Source organism: Eumetopias jubatus, unplaced genomic scaffold (genome assembly GCF_037043125.1).
Source record: "Eumetopias jubatus isolate StellerSeaLion01/CBP00866 unplaced genomic scaffold, mEumJub1_p1.0 scaffold_3, whole genome shotgun sequence".
Taxonomy (NCBI): Eukaryota; Metazoa; Chordata; class Mammalia; order Carnivora; family Otariidae; genus Eumetopias; species Eumetopias jubatus.
Window position 1 is genome coordinate 34,867,718 of NW_028274809.1, and position 20,248 is coordinate 34,887,965.

The window sequence follows — 20,248 nt, forward strand, 5'->3', positions numbered from 1 at the left end:
TGGTCATTAGGAAAAAAATCTTTCATTAGAAACACTGACGTTGGAGGGGAGTGAAATTCCATCTGAGAAAAGAAGAGATGTTAATAGAAAAAAATAAACACCAGTTCTGAAATGCAACTGAAGAAAAGGCATCATACAAAATAAATATTTTGAAAACATTTAAAAGTCTATATTTGAGTGCATAAAGTGTCTGGAAAAAACATTAAACTTCAATCTTCTGTTATCTTGGGAAATGGACTCCTAAGGGCTCTCTCTATTTACTTTGCATATATTTTAACACAGATAATTATAATACAACTTAACTGAAAAGTTTTTGAAGAAAAGCATTACAATACAGAGTGTTAAGTGCAATTCTATGGTAGGACAACCACCAAATGTATGAAAGTATAGAGGAAGGGAACATGCGGTGGTAGGTTATGAAGTCTTCTGAGAATAAGTGACAGGAGCTGAACATAAAGGAGAAATAGGGCATTGCAGTAATGATAGTGTTTCTTACCTCACTGATGGATAGTAAGGAAAACAAGAATGAGCATGAGTCCACGTTGCCCTCTGTTACCTGTCATTACTTCTCCAGCGTGGCCCAACTGTCTTCCTCCCATTCTTGGCTGTCAGTGGCCCCTGTCTAGGCTGCCTTGAATCTAAGTTACCCGTGTAGGTAACTTTGCTTGGGCTCCCCCAACCACTCTGTGAACTTCTGGGGGAGGAAGGAACCAAGTTCAGATCCATCTCTATGTCCCCAGCACCCAGAACTCAGCCTGGCCCATAGGAGTTCAATAAATGTTGGTAGGATTACATCGAATCAAAGGAAAGCAGGCAAGTTCAGTCCATAAACACGAGTTTAATTAGCCTTTGGGGCCCTACAAGGAAAAAATAACCAAACGGAGTCCATTCCTGAGATTTAAAACAGTGACACGCCTGGTGACTCGGGACTGCTGTAAGTGAGTCCCCAGGAGGCTCCAGAACAGACCAGAAGGGCTAAAAGCGGCTCAATCCATTTGGGGGGGGGAGGTCAGGAGCAGTGCCCTTACACCCCCGGAGCCCAGGCGACTCCAGCACAGGGGCGCAGGTCGAGAGAGGAGAGACAGACAGGATTCTTAAGTCTACTCACGCCCGGGCAGCCCCGGCTCTTCCCGCTGGATCTCAGGCGGGAGCAAGACCCACCCGTGAGGGACCTGCAGCTCCGGGAAACCGGCGTTGGGAGTACTCCAGAAACTGGAGGAGAGCGTCGCACCCAGCAACAAGTGGACTCTCCAGATGGCTTCCAGGAGCCTCTTCCAGCTAAGCGCTTGTGCGCCTCTTCCAGGCAGCCCACGAGAAACTTAAGGTTCGAGAACCCTCCGCCCCCGCACCTAAAAAAACTCCACAAGGGTACACTCTCTGCTGTCCCGAAACTCTCCCTTGGCTAGGCAACGGGTCACGTGGAGCTCGGGGGAATTACGTGCTGCTCGCGGAGAATGAGTGGGTGCTGTGGCTGCGCCCCACCTACGCGCTGAGGGTGAAGTTGTGGCTCCGCTCGCGGCAGAGACGGAACCTATTTCGGTCGCAGCTTCCAGCAGACCACCTGCCACCAATGCAAACTGCCTGAGACTACGCTCCCTCCCCCACCCTCACCGCCGTCGTGCAAGACGCTCAGGCGGCAAGGTGCACCCCGCTGCGGCAGACCTGCAGGCGGATTCACCTCCGAAAGCGGGCGCGAGCTAGTAAGTAATACAGTGTTAAAGAGAAGTGCAAATGTCAGTTACAAACAGAAGTAGAAAACGTTTAGTCGTTAGAAAAAGCCATTTTAATCAGGACATCCATCCCAGAAGCTGTAAGTAAAACAAATGTTAACATGAAAGATGAAAACTTCTGTACGGCAAACGTTCAAAATTCCCTTCCAAACCCGAGTCTTTTCTTTTGTTTTCTTTGTAATTTTGGTGTTAAGCCAAATTTTCTTCCACTGAAACTTTTTTGTAAGATTATTTAGGGGAACCACTAGAGGGAAAATACCAAAAATTCTGTTCGTCTTATCTGAACTCTCTTACCTAAAGTGGGTCAAGCCCATTAGAGCCCCGTCTTAGTTTTAGATTACCCGGGTTTGTCGGTGTCCAAAATGCTTGACATATTCTATTCTCTATTGGGACTAAAATCTCATTGCGTAAATTAAATGTCAATGTCAACAAATGAAAATAATTAGGGTTTTAGAGTCCTTACTAACCCACACCCTACTCATTTCCTGTTCGCTAGAACCAAAACATGCCTCCCTGGCCTTTGTTCTATTGCATTCCACACTGTTAATGTTTAAAAAGAACATGTCCTTCTGTCCAAATCCGGACACCATCAAGCAGGAACATCTTGAAATCAACTTAACATTTCCCGGTTTTTGTTTGTTTGTTTCTTTTTTGAAGGAGGGGAAAGGCGGGGAGCGGGGAACAAGTCTATGTTAAGGCTTTACAAAAATCTTACTAGTCATTCCAAACGTTGGCAGTTTCCTTGCAGTTTGGCAAAATATATATTACACCGCTGTGCAAAACAACCCTGACCTATTTCACCAGGTTATTGCAATAGAGTAAAAATTCCTGCCAGGCTGGCTACTACCGCGGAGACACGTAATCATGCCGGAAAAGTCTTCCTTCTCATCAACGTTTCGAAAGGACGCTGCCGAGCCTTTCCAACAGTTTGCCCCAGGAATTGAGCAACTCTCAGGATGATTTTAAGCAACGTTTACTTGTCCTCTGGAGCTTCAGTGTTGGGCAACGGTTATGTGACCCGGTGGTGGGGGGGTGCCGGACAGCATCCGGGACTCCTGCAGCCTCCGGCGACCCACCTGAGATCCGGGGTTTGGGGAGAACCGGCCGGCGGAGCCCGTTTGTCTGGAGGTTTGTCCCGCGGCTGCCGCCCCCTCCACGCCCCCTCCGCCTGCGCCGGCCCCTGCCCCACAAACAGCAAATAAGGACCCTAGCGGAATGAGTCATTTGCGGGAAGGCCCACTCCTCCCCTAACCCCTGCCTGGCATCGCCCGCCCCAGGCCAGTTCCGGGAAGAGCTAGTCCAGGAGTAGCTGCGAGGTGCGGGAGAGGCGGCACCGCCCCCCCCCTCGCCCCCCGGCCCCGCGTAGGGTCTGGGATCTGGGGAGGGTGGGAAGCCAGGGGAGCAAGCACTGGGCACGTACCGTCTTGCTCACCGCGGGGCTCTTCTTAGGCTTCGACCTATCAGGCTTTGCTGACAATGACGCCTGAAAGTTGAAGAAAAGGAAACTGAAAGTCTAAGCCTGTTAGCGGACGTGGCGCCTTCCAGTCGCAGTCCCGCCTCCATTGGCCTTTCTCAAGACTTCTCTAGGCACATAAGCCTGAGAAAGTTTGATGGCCTACCGTTCAGTGTTAGGCCCAGAGACGCCCCTGATGAGGGAGCAGAAGGGGACAAAGCAAAAGCTGACATCCCACGACCCCCTCCCCCAGATGGGACAGGTGTGACATTCCTCAGGCACTCCTGGCTGCCTTAAAGCTAAGGAAAGGAAAAACAAATAGTTAATTTACAGAGTTATATATGTTACCACAGATTCCCACTCACTTTTCTTATCAAATTCTCATAGATTTTCTTGAATAGATGTTTTTTCATTTGCTATTTTCTCTGCAAGACAGGAGTCTCCCTCAGTTTACAAATGTCTTAGCAATTTACAAGAACAAAGCATTTCTATCAATAACCTAGCTTCCTGAAGGAAATGTAGATACAATGAAATGTCCTTATAACCTGCAGCCCATTGACAGACGTGAAGCGGGCAGAGTGTAATGCTCCTCCAGGAGGCTCCCAGCTGTCTTAGTGTTACTGCCTTGCTTTCTAGGAGAAACAACCTTAACTTGACAATGGCAAAGCCTCCGGGTATCCTGTGAGTCTTCTTTAACATAAGACAATCCTTCTGAAACCTCCCTTTTCCTTAGTCCCCCAACCCCACAGTAGACAATCAGCCACCCCTCACAAACCCAGGGCAGCTCTCTCTGCCCATGGGTCCTGTCCCCTTCCTTTAATAAACCACCTTTTTGCACCAGAGACGTCTCAAAAATTCTTTCTCGGCCCTCGGCTGCACATTGCACTCCAATGAACCTCATCTGTATTCCAAAACCCCAACACTCCCACTCACCGACCCCAATGAGTCCCTTTGAATTAAAACACTCATGTACCACAGCCAACCGGCTGTTAACACTCTCGACTGCGTAGGGGAGAAAACTGTCACCCCGAAATGTGTCCCTTTGGCATGTGGATTACTTGAGGTGATTATTTTTAAGAAACAAAAGACTCTGGAAGAAACTTTGACCCTCCCTATAGCTGTGTAGAAGACTATAGATGGAGGACCTGCTCTGGGAAGAGAGTTGTCTGACCATAGTTTACTACAGTATAATAGGAACTAGGTGTTTTAGACAGAGAAGAATTTAGCAAAGTCTGTTTGTTAAAATTCCTCTCTAAGTCCCATTGTTTCTGTAAGGCCAGCAAACATTTGTTTACCATTTACTCTTTCATCTTCCTGTGAATTGTCTTCCTTCCCTTTGAAGTCCCAGACCTCTTACCCCTTCTCCTTACCTCTCAATTGCCTGATTGCTTGATAGGCAAATAAATTTTATATTCTCCTGTTAATCTGTCATATGTCAATTTAATTCTTAGACCAGACAAAAGAATCTTGAGGGGTAAAGTGAAATTGTCCTCTTTTTCAATAACTGGATATGCTATGAACCCCAGGTGTTTGTTTAAAATAGTTGTAGCTGTCATAAGGAGCAAGCAAGCACCACTAGTGTTTCTTATCGATGCTTGGGAATAATAATAAATAACAAATGTGAAAGCACTTTGTCTTTTAATCTATTTAGTCCTAGTAACCACTTTCTTGTGTTTTTTTTTTCCCCTTAACTTTTCAATTCAATTTAAGCTTATAGGAAATTTACAAGAATATTGCCAAGAGATTAACTACTGGCATGACAGCATGAAGAGCTCAGGTGACCCACTCCCTAGTGAAACTGATGAAAATTATTTTTTATTTTTTAGAGTGAGAGAGCTCGCATATGCGTGAGGTGGGGGGGGGGGGCAGAGAGGGAGAGAGAGAATCCCAAGCAGCCTCCATGCTCAGCATTGAACCTATCTTGGGGCTCAGTCTCACGACCCTGACTGAGATCAGGACCTGAGCGGAAATCCAGAGTCCTACACTCAACCAACTGAACCACCCAGGCGCTCCTGATGAAGATCATTTTAAAACAAGCAAACCACAAACAGTCATTTAAAGCCTTGAAAATAGCGAATGAAAAAACATCTATTCAAGAAAATCTATGAAAATTTGATAAGAAAAGTGAGTGAGAATCTGTGGTCTTTCAATCAAGACCACTTGACCAGTCTGCTGCAGTCAAGAACACAGGGCTTCCTCTCCCCACCATCCCAGTGGGAGGAGCAGGGTGTCCGCAATTCTCATCTTGCCCCGAGCTCCCTGATATTAAGGCTAAGTCCAGGGTAAGTGTGGTTGAGAGATGGAGGCTCCTTTTTCCATCCAGCCCACTCATGGAACAGAGGATCTACCTTGGTCGGGAATGCTGGAATACTAGGGTCCTAATCACCCTTACCTCAGTTCTGAAGTGGTAGTTCTGTTGCAGGATTTCTTTTCCTTTGGTGCCGAGGTTCTTGGTCACGCCACTTCGAAGAATGAAGAGGTAGACCAAAGAGTGGTGGGCAGCAAAGCAAAGATTATTGAGTGTAGGAAGCTTCTGGATAGGGAGGGGACCCGAGAGCTGTTTGGTGTTGGTTGTTTTAATCTGATAAGCCCCCCACCCGCCTGTCACCCAATCAGGTTTTTGTCCACGTGCTTATCTACCTATCAGGTAGATGTTCACATGAGAGAAGGTGGAGGGCTCCTTGCAGGCCTGTATCTTGTAGCCTAGGGGACCAAGAAGGCAGTGGCCACCACTGCCCTAAGGCATGCCGGCTAGCTGCAGGCCACCAGATCAAGCTCCTTGTTTAAATATCCCACTGGCTATTGAGCTGGCCCCCTGGGCCTGGGTTAAGGGGCACCTGGGTGGCTCAGTGCGTTGAGTGTCTGCCTTCAGCTCAGGTCATGATCCTGAGGTCCTGGGATCGAGCCCCTGCATTGGGCTCCCTACTTCTCCCTCTCCCTCTGCCCCTCTTCCTGCTCATGCTCTCTCTCTCATAATTAAATAAAGGGTTAAAAAATAATAAAATAAAATAACTTAGGAAAAACATCAGTTTCCTAAAGCTACAAATAGGAATGGCTCACCAAACCCTGCAGCTATATCCTGATGCTGGAAGATATCTGTCTTGTGTAGTCCTAAACCAGTTAAGGTCAAATCGCTCCCACGCCTCAGAGGCACCACTGCCGGTACCACAAATGTTCAAACCAGATGTATATTTACTGTGTGTTCTGTAACTTCTGATTCCTTCACCTGAACCCAACATGCCAACTCCCTCTCTCTCTCTCAAATAAATAAATAAAATCTTTAAAAAAAAATACAGTGCTAGCAGAAATGTAAAATGGCACCACCTAGAAAACTGTTTGGCTATTTATTATAAGGTATACTTACCATATGACCCAACAAAAGTACTCTTCAGTACTTATTCAAGATAAATAAAAGCATATATCTGTACAAGGCTTGTATATGAATGTTCATAGCAGCTTTATTCATAATAAAACCAAACTGGGAATAACTTAAATATCCATCGCTAGGCAAATGGTATACTACTCAGCAGTAAAAAGGAACAAGCAACAGATTTATGCAACAACATGGATAATTATGTCTGATATGCATGCTAAAGTATTTAGGGGAAATGTACTGACGTCTTTAAAATACATCAAAAAATAAGATGGGTTGATAAATGGACACAAGAATGTATTAAAGCAACTATAGTAGAATCTAATACAGTCGACCCTTGAACAACACCTTTGAACTGTGCAGGTTCACTTCTATGCAGATTTTTTAAGGTACTATAAATGTATTTTCTGGGCGCCTGGGTGGCTCAGTTGGTTAAGCAACTGCCTTCGGCTCAGGTCATGATCCTGGAGTCCCGGGATCGAGTCCCGCATCAGGCTTCCTGCTCAGCAGGGAGTCTGCTTCTCCCTCTGACCCTCTTCCCTCTCATGCTCTCTATCTCTCATTCTCTCTCTCTCAAATAAATAAAATCTTTTAAAAAAAAAAAGATAAATGTATTTTCTTTTCCTTATGATTTTCTTAATAACATTTTCTTTTCTCTAGCTTACTTTATTGAAAGAATACAGCCTATAATACATAAAACATACAAAATCTGTGTTAATCAACTGTTTATGTTATTAATAAGGCTTCTGGTCAGCAGTAGACTATTAGTAGTTAAACTTTTGGGGAGTCAAAAATTATACATGGGGGCACCTGGCTGGCTAAGGTGGTGGAGCATGTGACTTTTGATCTCAGGGTTGTGGGTTTGAGCCCACATTGGGTATAGAGATTACTTAAAAAAATTAAATCTAAAAAAAAGTTATACATGGATTTTTGACTGTATGGGTGATTGGCACCCCTAACCCGCACATTGTTCAAGGGTCAACTGTAGTATAATCTAGTGGTAGGTATATGGGTGTTTATTGTAAAATTCTTTCAGTTTTGTTCTATGATTGAACATTTTTATAACAAAAGGTTAAGGAAGAAAGCATTGTGCTGAGTGAAAGAATCCAGGCACACAAAAAGTACAAATATGGTTTATTCTACAGTACACAAAGTACTGTAGAGTTTATTTGTACGACATTCTATAACACAAAACAAATCTATGGTGACAGAAAGTAAATTGGTGTTTGCGGGCAAGGAAAGTGTTGATTGTAAAGGGGCATAAGAAAAATTTGGGAGTGATGGAAATATTCTGTATACTGATTAGATGGCCGTTACATGGGAGTATATATTTGTCAAAAGTACTGAACCATACACTTTATTTATTTTTTTAAAGATTTTATTTATTTATTTGTGAGAGAGAGAGATCACGAGCAGGGGGAAGGGTAGAGGGGGAAGCAGGCTCCCCTCTGAGCAGGGAGCCCCATGCAGGACTCGATCCCAGGACCCCGAGACCATGATCTGAGCCAAAGGCAGATGCTTAACCAACTGAGCCACCCAGGTGCCCCTGAACCATACACTTTAAATGAGTGCATTTATTTATGCAAATTATACATTGATAAAGTTGATTTTAAAACAAACAGGCTAACAAAAGTGTATTGGAAGCTCTGAGCTTCTAGATAGGTCTAATCCCTTCCAAACATCTCAGGGTAGGATCTGGTTGAGCTATTTCCTTGGCGAACCTCCATTGTCAGTGCGTTCAAAGTTTTCCTTTAAATTGTCCAGATTTAGCAGGGATGACTCTTTTAATCTGCCACCTGCAAAGGAAAGGCCTGGCTGCCAGAGCTCCCCAAGTAGAGTGGAAGAAGATTGATGAGGTCTCCTCATCCAATAAACATACTTCATCTTAGATGGACACATTTGATCTGCCCCCCTTCCCACTTATTAAAACACTTTCTTCCTTTCTTTCCCCCTTTCTTTGCTTCTAGGAGCCAACTCTCTCCAGATTAACCTCCCATCTCTCTGATCATTCCTGGTCTCTTTATAGATAGACTTCCTTTCCTTTGTTTGCTCCTTAAATATTGGCTCTGTCCTTGACCCTCTTCTTTTTGTCAACCAGGATTTAATTATCTTTTGTTGCAGTGATCACACATCCCTCTACTGTGTTTCTCTAGTTTCCATGTCCATCTGATTTCTCCTATGGTCCGGTTGGAGTTCTGTCATCTGCCTTCATGAAGCACTAAAGGAATATGTTGAGTACAGAGTGTGATAGAGTGAGACAGTCAAGGTCAGAGGAAAGAAATCATCAGAGCCCAAGGCCACCAGCTGGTTCAGTGATGTCCCAGGCCGGGAGGGGGATGCTGACACAGATGGAGGCCAAGCCTAGGTACAGATGTGGCATTTCTGTGTCATACTGCTGCTGTTCCTTACTTTCAATGACCTACTTCCATGCTGCTGCCCCACAGTGAGGAGCCCTTTCCTAACGCAAAGTAAATGTTCAGACACTCTGGTTTTCCTTTCTTTATGAATGAACATTTTTATAATAAAGTGTTAGGAAAGAAAACATTATGCTAAGTGCAAGAAGTCAGACATGGAAGAGTACGTAGTGCTTCAGGGCCTAACACTGAAGTTAAAAATAGGGCTAAGCCGCATGGCTCAGGGCGGACTCCAGTGGAAAAACTGTCATGCACATATACCCTCCTGGGTCCTGCAAAAGTACTTTGACAAGGGGAGCTACCATTTGAAAATCGGCATGCAGTAGGTGATAGCTATGATTTTATCATGGGCACATTAGTATGCTCTTTATACACATCAATTCATGTAATTCTATGTCGGAACCATTGTCCTCATTTTACTAATCAAAATAACAGAGGCTTAGAGAGGTGAAACAAGTAAGTAATCAGAGTTCAAATAATTGGCAGAGCTTCGGTTCAAAACCAGGCTATCAGGCTTGTTGACTGTTGCTAACTAGAGGTAGCTATGTTGAGAATAGAATGCCCTCTACCCCCACTTCATATGGAAATAGTGCTACCACTGATCTACTGTCTCCATAGTTTTGCTCTTTCTAGAATGTCACATAGTTGGGATCATACAGTATGTATCCTTTTCAGATTGACTTCCTTCGCTTAATAATATGCATTTAAGTTTTCTGTGTGTCTTTTCATGGCTTGATAACTCATTTCTTTTTAGCATGGAAAAATATCCCATTGTCCCAAGGATGTACCACAGTTTATTTATCCATTCTTTTACCGAAGAGCATGTTGTTGCTTCCATGTTTTGGCAATTACAAAGAAAGCTGTTATAGACATCTATGTGCAGGTTTTTGTGTGGACATAAAATTGCAACTCCTTTGAATAAATACCAAGAAGCAGGATTTCTGGATTGTATGGCAAGAGTATGTTTAGTTTTATAAGAAACCAACAAACTGTCTTCCAAAGTGTTGGTATCTTGCATTCCCACCAGCAACATATGTAAGTTTCTGTTGCTCCACATCCTTGCCAACATTTGGCGGTGTCAGTGTTCCAGATTTTGGCCATTCTAATAAAAGCGTAGTGGTATCTCATTGCTATTTTAGGTTGCATTTCCCTGATGACATATGTTGTAGAGCATCTTTTCATATACTTATTTGCCATCTGTATGCCATCTTTGGTAAGATGTCCACGAATGTCTTTGGCCCACTTCTAAATAAGATTTTCTTGTTGAGTTTTAAGATTTCTTTTTTTATATTTTGAATAAAAGTCCTTTATCAGATATGTCTTCTTTTGCAAATATTTTCTCTCAGTCTGTGACTTCTTTTCTCATTCTTGATATTGTCTTTCACAGGAATAAATTTTTAATTTTAATGAAGTTCGTCTTATCATGTATTTATTTCATAAATTGTGCTTTTGGTCTTGTATCTAAAAAGTGATTGCCAAACCCAGGGTCACTTAAGTTTTCTCTGATGTTATCTTCTAGGAGTTTCATAGTTTTGCATTTTACATTTAAGTCCATGATCCATCTTGAGTTAATTTTTGTGAACAGTGTAAGATCTGTGTCTAGACTCAATTTTTTGCATGTATATGATCCCGTTATCTCAGCATCATTTGTTGAAAAGACTATCTTTGCTCCATTGCATTATCTTTGCTCCTTTGTCAACAATCAGTTGACTGTCTTTATGGGGGTTTGTTTCTGGGCTCTCTGTTCTGTTCCAATGATCTATTGCCAATGCCACACTGTATTGATTACTGTGGCTTTATAGTAAGTCTTGAAGTCAGATAACATCAGTCCCCCAACTTTGTTCTTCTTCAATATTATGTTGGCTATTCTGGGTCTTTTGCCTCCCCATATGAACTTTAGAATCAGCTTGTCAATATCCATAAAGTAATTTGCTGGGATTTTGTTTGAAATTGCACAGAATCTATGGATCAAGTTAGGATTAGTTTAGTTTTGGGGAGGACTTATAATTACTGGGGAGCAGGGGAAGTATTATTTTGGAGATAAAGGAATAATAAGTTAGTAAAAATCAGCTATAGACAAGGGAGGGATTTTAGCATAGGCTGTATACTAGATAATATTGCATATTTACGTTAAATTTCTTGGGTGCAATAGTGGTATTGTGATCATGTAGGAAAATGTTCTTGTTCATAGGAGATAAATACGGAAATATTTAGGGATAAAGTATCATCATGCCTGCAAATTAGTTTCAAATGGTTCAGCAAAGTCTCTCTGTGTGTGTGTGTGTGTGTGTGTGTGCGCGCGTGCACGCATGCACGCACACGCACCTGCATGTTTATAAAGAGACATATATCAAATATGGCTGATTGTTACCAACTGGTGACTCTAGATGACGTGTATGTGTGTATTCTTTAAACTTTTCTGGTTTTCAAACTTGAAATGTTTGAAAATTAAAAGTTGAAAAATATTTATATGTGATTCTGATATTCTACCAATTGTATTTGAAATGCAATGCAAGATATTTCATACACATCATTTTGTTTTAAAATGTATTGAGTTTGGGGGAGGATATAATATAAACATTACCTGTACAAATATTAGTTAAAAAACACTGTATCAAGGGAAAAGTATGTTCTCTGAAGTTTGGTTATTAAAAAGTAAGATACAGGGCGCCTGGGTGGCTCAGTTGGTTAAGCGACTGCCTTCGGCTCAGGTCATGATCCTGGAGTCCCGGGATCGAGTCCCACATCGGGCTCCCTGCTCAGCAGGGAGTCTGCTTCTCCCTCTGACCCTCTTCCCTCTTGTGCTCTCTGTCTCTCATTCTCTCTCTCTCAAATAAATAAATAAAATCTTTTAAAAAAAATAAAAAAATAAAAAGCAAGATACAAAAATAAATAAATAAATAAAAATAAAAAGCAAGATACATTCTACAGGAAGTCAGGAGTCAAGGAGATGCTTTGCCGGATGTGACTGTATATATTTGGCTTTTTTCTTGTTTATTTTTACCCTTCATGACTAACTTTTAAGACTCATGAACCAGGGACCATGACTCTTTTGCTTCTCATTGTACACCCAGCATTTAGCACAGTGCTTGGCATATAGTGGGTCCCTGAATAAGCTAGGTAACACTCACTACTTTAACAAAGTAGTCCCAAAATAGTAGTGTTTTAGTACAATAGAAATTTACTTAGTCATCACCTTGCTAAACAATGCAGATATTTCTGGCAGGCAGCTTCCTGCCATGCAGTGATTTCAGAGACTGACACTCCTTCATATTTTGGCGTCATCATTTCCAGGGGATTTGTTATCTTCAGCGGTCAGTCCGCAGAAGGGGAAAGATTGTGAAGAATGCATATCTGCTTCTTAAAATCCTTGTCCTAGAAATCATACATCTCATTTTCACTCATGTTCCATTGGTGGATACTAAACATATGGCCATACTGAGAAGCACAATGTGTATGTGTATGGGTGGAGGGTAGGGGGTGTATGGAAAACCACAGTGCCTGAGCTGGCAGTCCCTCCCCAGGCACAATTCTATCATATGGAAAGAGAGTGGATTTTAAGTAGACTGCTAACCATTTCTGCCATAGTGTTTAAATGTTTGTTGAGTGAGTGAATAATGCTTCTGGGACTGCCTTATTCTTTGCAAATGTAATACCATCTAAATCTCAGAATGTGGAGAAGCTCAGATGCAGTTCATGCAACCACTCGTGGTTCTGTTGATTTTATAGTTCTTCTCTGGCAAGATGTAGTAAGAAGGCCTAGAGTACCCTCCTGTCTAAAACAACTTAAAAACCAGATCAACAAAATGTATGAAACAACAGTTTGCAGACATTGGATGTCAAATAGTGTAGGACAGTGATCCTTGAGAGAGGTGAGCCCTATAATTTTCCTAGCTTGCTGCCTGGAAAGTTTCCAGGTTGTGGCACAGGGAGAGAGAACTCAGGCAAAGCCTAGTCATCTCCTTTAACTGTGGAGACACAGTCTTGGGAGGCTAAAGTGGCTAGAGGTTGCAGAGCATAGTACCAGAGATGAGAGCAATGCACAGAGAGACAGCTCTAAGGATCTTCAGAGAGTTCCCCTGAAGTTTTCAGCTAACTACTAATCAGTGCACATGAGGGGAGAAACCATCCAAGTACGTGGGAGAACTACCTGAAAGAAGCAGAGGAAACAATTCTTACTCACCCAGAGACAAGAATGAATCAAGTTTGCACCAGACAGTAGAAAATCTTATATTTCATGGATCACTGAGCAGGGGAGGAACATTAGCCCTACACTCAAAGCTACTCTAGACTCATATATATATATAAGTTAAGAGCAAGCCTCAAAAAGATTGAACTGTTTATAAATAATTTAACTGCATCTCAGGACAAAGCTCAAAAATATTTATAAATACAAAACTATCTAGCACCTGACAAAGTAAAGTTCACAATGCCTGGCATTTAATTTAAAAATTACAAAAATATAAAGAACCAGGAAAAGGCAACCCATAATGAGGATAGCAATCAATCAACAGAATCAGCTCCAGAAATGCCACAGATAATAGAATTAGTAGACAAGTTTATTAAGATGAAACTATAACCATATTTCACATGTTCAAAAAGACAGATGACAGATTGAGCATATTAAGTCAAAACACTAAAAATATTAAAAGATCCACAATAAATTCTAGATTAAAACTATAATGTCTGGGGTGAAAAATATACTGTATGAGGGTAACAGTAGATTAGATACTGAAGAAGAAAAGATCGGTGAATTTGAAGACATAGCAATAGAAACTATGCAAAATGAAACACAGAGAGGAAAAACACTGAAAGAAAAAAATAAACAATATCAGGAAATCTGTTATATAATTTTAATCAGCCCAATATATATGTCATTAGAGGCCCAGAAGAAATATATGAGGGACAGAAGAAAATACTTGAAGAAATAATGGCTGAAAACTCCAAACTAGATAAAAACTACAAATCCATAGATCAAAGAAGCTTGATGAACCAAAGAACCCCAAGTACAAGAACCATGATAAAAGTACACAATATAACATGATAAATTGCTTAGAACCAGTGATATGCCCCTGGATATGACTGACCTGTCATTCTGTCCCATAACTTTCCCTTTGGACAGGAACTGAGCTAAAGATACAATATCTCTAGAATGGCGCCAGAATATGAAGTCTAGTATCTGCTACATTCCAGAATCTTTAAATGAATCAGAACAGCCCTAAAGTGTAGATCCAGCCCCAGGCAATACCAGCTGTCACTAGTGTTCATCCAGATAGCTGTCATTTACTGTCCAGAATTGTTTCATTTTTTTCTTTGCCTGCCTGGCTTGGTGGTCCCCTTGAGTTTTAATCTATCCTCACATCCTTTTTACTTGCACAATTCATTTGGACAGGATTTTTTGGCTTTAGCTTTCAGTACTCTTTCCAGACCTGGTTGGATAAATGCCCTCTACCCCAGCCCTCAGGACCAGATAGGCCAGGCACCATCCTACCAGTTTTCCTGTGAAAATTTTCCAGGAAATTTGAAAGAGTAGATCTTAAAATTTCTTATCACCAGAAAAAAAAATTTAGGTATGTGAGGTGATGAATGATAACTGATTCTGGTGATCATTTTGCAATATATGCATATTTTAAATCATTATTTCATATGCCTAAAAAATACTATGTTGTATATCAACTATATCTCAATTAAAAATTTTTTCCAAAAATAACTTAAACTTTCTGACTATGTGGCCAAACTCTAGGTAATGTTGGGATCTACCTGGGTGCTATGAAAGTTTTATCAAGTTGAGAATTTCATGGAACTAGAATATATTATGCTAAGCAAAATAAGTCAATCAGAGAAAGACAATTATCATATGATCTCACTGATATGAGGAATTTGAGAAACAAGACAGAGGATCATAGGGGAAGGGAGGGAAAAATGAAACAAGACAAAACTCGAGAGGGAGACAAGCCATAAGAGACTCTTAATCACAGGAAACAAACTGAGGGTTGCTGGAGTGGAAGGGGATAGGAGGGATGGGGTGGCTGGGTGATGGACATTGGGGAGGGTATGTGGTATGTGCTGTGATGAGCACTGTGAATTGTGTAAGACTGATGAATCACAGACCTGTACTCCTGAAAAAATTAATACATTATATGTTAATTAAAAAAAAGCAAAAAAAAAAAGAAAATTGAGAATTTCAATCATATGAATATGGAGCCTGAATTGAAACATGCCTTCACATCAATTATGCTTTAAGAGAAATAGCTATCTTCTTACCACCTCAATCAAAATTGAGTGATAATTGGGGCACCTGGGTGGCTCAGATGGTTAAGCATCTGCCTTCGGCTAGGGTCGTGATCCCAGGGTCCTGGGATCGAGCCCTGCATCGGGCTCCCTGCTCCGCGGGAAGCCTGCTTCTCCTCTCCCACTCCCCCCCTGCTTGTGTTCCCTCTCTTGCTGTGTCTCTCTCTGTCAAATAAATAAATAAAATCTTAAAAAAAATTGAGTGATAACTACTAATGCCCTTGACACAAATACTAACTCTATAACAAGATGCTTTTATATAAATAAAGTTGAATAAAGTATTTTTGGACATCTGTATTACTGCAAAAAATTAATTTTGGGGGAATTGTTTGCTTCTATAGCTATCATTAAAAAACTAACCTACATACATGGATATCTGATCATATTGCTCTTTGTTAAAAAACACTTGGACATACTTCTGCTGTATAAACAATGTTCAAGTATTATTGTAGAGTCATATGTGGCTTATGTGTACAGTCCTAAAATAAACCAGAATGGGTGGTGCAGCTTTGTAGTCCCAAAGGAGGCTAAGACAAAAAAAGATTTGGAACACAACTTTATTTTTATTTTGGTAGACCTTTGGTTCCAGCATGTAAGACAAGGAGTGAAAAGGAATGTGGGAATTCAAGAATACAGCCTGGGGCTTCAACAAGTTGCTAGATGGTGAGCTTTGGAATTCTTACGGCACCGCAGCTAAACCTATGCGATTTGTGTGTTAGTGAATGGAGGTAATTGTGTAAAGAAGTTTAAATGAGAATTTATACTCTTCATTTAAAAAGCAAAATTGATAGGGCACCTGGGTGGCTGAGTTGGTTAAGCATCTGCCTTCAGCTCAGCTTGTGATCCCGGGGTGTTGAGATCGAGTCCCGTATCAGGCTCCCTGCTCAGCGGGGAGCCTGCTTCTCCCTCTGCCTCGCCTGCTGTTCACCCTGCTTATGCTCATGCTTTCTCTCTCTCTCTGTTAAATAAGTAAATAAATAAAATCTTTTTTTAAAAAAAGCAAAATTGATGCATAGACATTTTTTAAAGAAGACCTACTGATGTCCAACAGGTACATGAAAAGATGCCCAACATCACTAATCATCAAGGAAATGCAAATCAAAACCACAATAAAAAATCACCTCTATCTGTTAGAATGGCTATTATCAAAAAGACCAAAGGTAACAAGTGTTGGTGAGGATGTGAGAGAAAGGGAACACTTGTACACTGTTGGTGGGAATATAAATTGGTGCAGCCACTATGGAAAACAGTACGGAGGTTTCTCAAAAAACTCCAAGTAGAACTACCATATGATCCAGCAATTCCCCTTCTGGGTATTTATCTGAAGAACATGAAAACACAACTTGAAAAGATATCTGCACCCCCATGTTCATTGCAGCCTTATTTATAATAGCCAAGATGTACAAACAACCTGTATCCATCAGCAGATGACTGGATAAAGAAGATGTGGTATGTATGTATGTATGTGTGTGTGTGTATACATATTTAAATATTTAAATAATTCAGTAAATATTTAAGTAAATGAATAGAATTTAAAGAAAAGAAACTGAGACGTCTGCCTCTTTTCTTGTTAAAATTCCATGGATCTCCTTGACTTGGATCTTCGAGGAAGGTTGGACAAGAATGCTACATTATTTGCACTCAGGAGTTCTGTTTCTTGTAATTCTGACAAAAAAAGCAAATGACCAATGTGTTAAAGAAGAAATGTTTATTGCATGCAATGGCCAGAGAATAATTGGTTGCATGCTGCAGAAATTGGTCTTGACCTCTGATGGTTAGTATTTGTATCACCAACTCAACAAATAAGAAAAGGTTATATAGTATGTGTCAAAAAGTTTAGCCCTAGCTCAGTTCTAATGTCCTTGCCATGGGTTTGGGGAAGGGCTTTCCAATCCCAGAACACATCACCATTACAGTTTTTTTGTGGGTTTTTTGTTTTGTTTTTTTAAAGATTTATTTATTTGACAGAGAGAGGCACAGCGAGAGAGGGAACACAAGCAGGCGGAGTGGGAGAAGCAGGCTTCCTGCGGAGCAGGGATCCTGATGCGGGGCTCGATCCCAGGACTCTGGGATCATGACCTGAGCCAAAGGCAGACGCTTAATGACTGGGTCACCCAGGTGCCCCTCACCATGACAGGTTTTTTTGCAAATAATGTCAGTTTTCTGATAGGCAGCTGGAATCCTGGAAGCCTCTTAGACATTGGAAAATATGTGAATCTCCCCATTCTTCATTCCCTAAACCTTTATAGATTCATAAATGAGGTGTTAATATGTGACAAATCATCCCTATCAGTCACTTGTATTTTTAGATCTCTAATGAATTCATTCATTCAATAGATGCTTCCTAAACACCTATCACACAGGTATAGTCCCTGTCTTCAAAGAGGCCATGGTTTAATGAGGGAGTCAGGCAAGTAAATGAATAATTACGATGCATTGTAAGTGCTATAATAGAAGTATGTCTAGGGTATAGGCTATAAAAGATTTCTTTCATTGTCTTATAAATGTAGAAATTGATAGATTAGACTTATAATTACTGATAAACCCAGATCAAATATAAGGAAGCATTTACAGGTCATGAATTAAGGAATTAATACCTTGAGTTTAATCCCTGTATTGTTAAATATATGAATTGTTGGGTTTGGCCAGCAAACCCTGAGGCAGTGAATGAAAAGATTACTCCAGACATCTAAGTAGGAGAAAGGAGAAGGCAAGGGGGGACCAGACACTCTCGTGGTGAAAGGTCCGGAGCCAAACTTTGCCTCCACTTTTATTGTGAATGTTACCAATACCATAAGGGAATAAGAAAAACAAAACGGAGGGGCACCTGGGTGGTTCAGTATTTAAGCGTCTGCCTTGGGCTCAGGTCATGATCTCAGGGTCCTGGGATCAAGCCCTACATCAGGCTCCCTGTTCAGTGGGAAGCCTGCTTCTCCCTCTCCCACTCCCTCTGCTGTGTTCCCTCCCTCGCTGTGTCTCTATCAAATAGATAAATAAAATCTTTAAAAAATAATAATAATAAAAAGCAAAAAGGAGTGAGAAGCCTTAAAAATCAGGGCAATGGCATAGGGAGTATTGTGTGATTAGAACAAGCTGTGCTCGTGACGCGTGTGCAGACAGGGAGTACATGGAGTACATGACCGCCAAAGATAAATGTTTCTCTTAAGTCAAGCATTTACTCCCTGGATGAGTACATTGAGCTGCTATGAGGATCCAGCTGTTTTCAGCACAGAAACTACAAAGGAGACCCAGTTTTCTGGACACTCCTTCTTTGCTTTTCAATTAGTCTCATCCAGGGAGGCATGCGTTTATTAAATCTTATTTATTTATTTTTATTTTTTATTTTTTTAAAGATTTTATTTATTTATTTGACAGAGAGAGAGAGACACAGCGAGAGAGGGAACACAAGCAGGGGGAGTGGGAGAGGGAGAAGCAGGCTTCCCATGTAGCAGGGAGCCCGACGCGGGGCTCGATCCCAGGACCCCGGGATCATGACCTGAGCCGAAGGCAGATGCTTAATGACTGAGCCAGCCAGGCGCCCCTATTAAATCTTATTTAGCCAGGCATTATGAATTCCCATAAACTGTGACCTGTTTCCTTGTTAGAATTTAATCAGCATCTACAGATATAGTTCTAGTTTTAATTTTGTTTCGCTAGAAAGTCCGGTCTCCACATATGATCTAATTTTAAGACTATATCTGTGTTAAACCCTCACGGGTTTATGTTACTATGACATGGGATTCCCAGGTCTAGATGCTACCACTGTCCATGAACTTCATTCTTCCTCAGTAAAATGATCCCGTCTGCGCCACCACAGGCATTCTTTATTTTTAGGACCCTTATAGCTACTGTGAACCACAAAGTTGGCTTTCAGTACCATGTCTCTGAACAGTTAGTATTTCCCACGGAAATTTGGTAGCAATAAATGAAATAAAATATATCATACATATAGCACAAGAAGAGCTACAATCACACAACATTCACTTAATTGTGTAATTCATTTAAATGTATAATGCAGGGGCTCCTGGCTGGCTCAGTTGGTGAAGCCTAGGACTTGATTTTGGGGTTGTGAGTTTCAGCCCCATGTTGGGTGTAGAAATTTCTTAAAACTTAAAAAAATAAATGTATGATGCAAACATTTTTTTCCAATCTCCTTGCTCTTTTGCAATAAGGTAAAAATGTCTGATTAATGTATTTAAATAACTAAATTTAGAAAGATGTTGGGTTAATTACCAGATCAGCAGGAAAATGTAGGTTTAATGCTTTTATTATTTCCAAATTCAGTTTGGGAATTGAGTAATTAAGATTAGAGTAGGTGGAACATTTGTAGGGGGTATAAATTCTTTTTTTTATAATGAGATTTAATTAATTTTCAAATACTGTAATTGGTAAAAATCTAAAAGCAAAATATTTCTTTTTAGACATAATTTGCTTTGAAGAGCACTGTTTGGAATATTATTAAAAGTTACTCTTGGGGTGCCTGATTGGCTTAGTAGAGTCTGAACTCTTGATCTTGGGGTTATGTTAGAGCCCCATGTTAGGGGTAGAGTTTACTGAAAGAGTTAACTTTCAGCTTTAAAACACAGAATGAAAATTTATGACTTTTCCAAATGGCAGAAAACCTGATTTACATTACATTTTAAGTGTATGTAGTCTTCTTGTTTTGTAATAGATTCCCAGAAGCATAAGTCTTTTGCAATGACCAAAATTCTTTTCAGTTAGTTTTATAATTTGGGGCCACATTTCAGGAGTTACTTAATTTTCTTTCTTTCTTTCTTTCTTTCTTTCTTTCTTTCTTTCTTTCTTTCTTTCTTTCTTTCTTTCTTTCTTTTCTTTCTTTTTCTTTCTTTCTTTCTCTTTCTTTCTTTCTTTCTTTCTCCATGTGAGATTAAACAGAAAAATACACAGACCTTGAGACAAGAGATTTTTTTGTCTTTTTTTCTAAGATTATTTATTTACTCTATCTTTTTTATTTTTTTAATTTATT

General features: G+C 40.8%; 1 protein-coding gene and 1 long non-coding RNA gene across 7 annotated transcripts in view; one reads left to right on the forward strand and one right to left on the reverse strand.

Annotated features, from left to right (window-relative positions):
- Window positions 1-3,249, reverse strand: part of CFLAR (CASP8 and FADD like apoptosis regulator) — a 55,679-nt gene extending 52,430 nt beyond the window's left edge. For 3 of the 6 annotated variants that reach the window (XM_028122304.2, XM_088021596.1, XM_088021595.1), the window contains exons 1-2: window positions 3,151-3,193; window positions 1,109-2,910 (exon numbers count right to left, since the gene is read on the reverse strand). The gene's annotated coding sequence lies outside the window, so the exon portion shown is untranslated. Of the gene's footprint in view, window positions 1-1,108; window positions 2,911-3,150 lie in introns of all 6 variants that reach the window. The other 3 variants (XM_088021598.1, XM_088021597.1, XM_028122289.2) reach the window with 3 other exon arrangements.
- On the forward strand, window positions 1,006-4,025 carry LOC148164683 (uncharacterized). The gene is made up of 2 exons (XR_015767851.1): window positions 1,006-1,700; window positions 2,535-4,025. It is a non-coding gene; the product is annotated as an uncharacterized LOC148164683 (long non-coding RNA).
- The last annotated feature ends 16,223 nt before the right edge of the window (window positions 4,026-20,248 follow it).